This window comes from Arachis ipaensis, chromosome B05 (assembly GCF_000816755.2).
Source record: "Arachis ipaensis cultivar K30076 chromosome B05, Araip1.1, whole genome shotgun sequence".
Classification (NCBI taxonomy): domain Eukaryota; kingdom Viridiplantae; phylum Streptophyta; class Magnoliopsida; order Fabales; family Fabaceae; genus Arachis; species Arachis ipaensis.
Genome location: NC_029789.2, coordinates 145363652 through 145364219, shown reverse-complemented (window position 1 = coordinate 145364219; position 568 = coordinate 145363652).

Here is a 568-nt window from a genome sequence, read left to right as displayed (position 1 = left end):
GAATGATCGTGTATAAAATTTTTTATCCTATAAATACATTAAAATTAAACTCGTATTAATTAATATATTATGAAACGAATTAATATCTTATCATTGATGTATATCTTTGTTCAAAATTTTAAAACAATAAGTTTATGATTTTCTTAAAATGTATATTATTGGCTAATTAAAATTTAATTTATATCAACTTTATAAATCACACTTGAAATTTAATTGTACACGAGAGATATTGACATTCTTCCTAATAGTTTCCGAAATGTAATTATATTGATTTATAGTATGTCATATATATAATTAAAATTTATCTATTCATTATTTCTAATTAAGTTGGCTTTTTAGCCTAAGTTTCTTAATTATCCACCAAAACCAAACTTTGAATAATTAACTTATGGTAAGCCTTTTGATGAGTTGATATCATGATTGAACATCTTTCCCACCTCTTATTACTTTAATTCTCCCCTGGCCTAATGATAGATTTAATTTGATACTCATTATTGATCCATTGATGAGTCCCACTTGATTATTAATTAAAGCCAAACAGAGCCTAATTAAGTCCCTAACCTCAAAG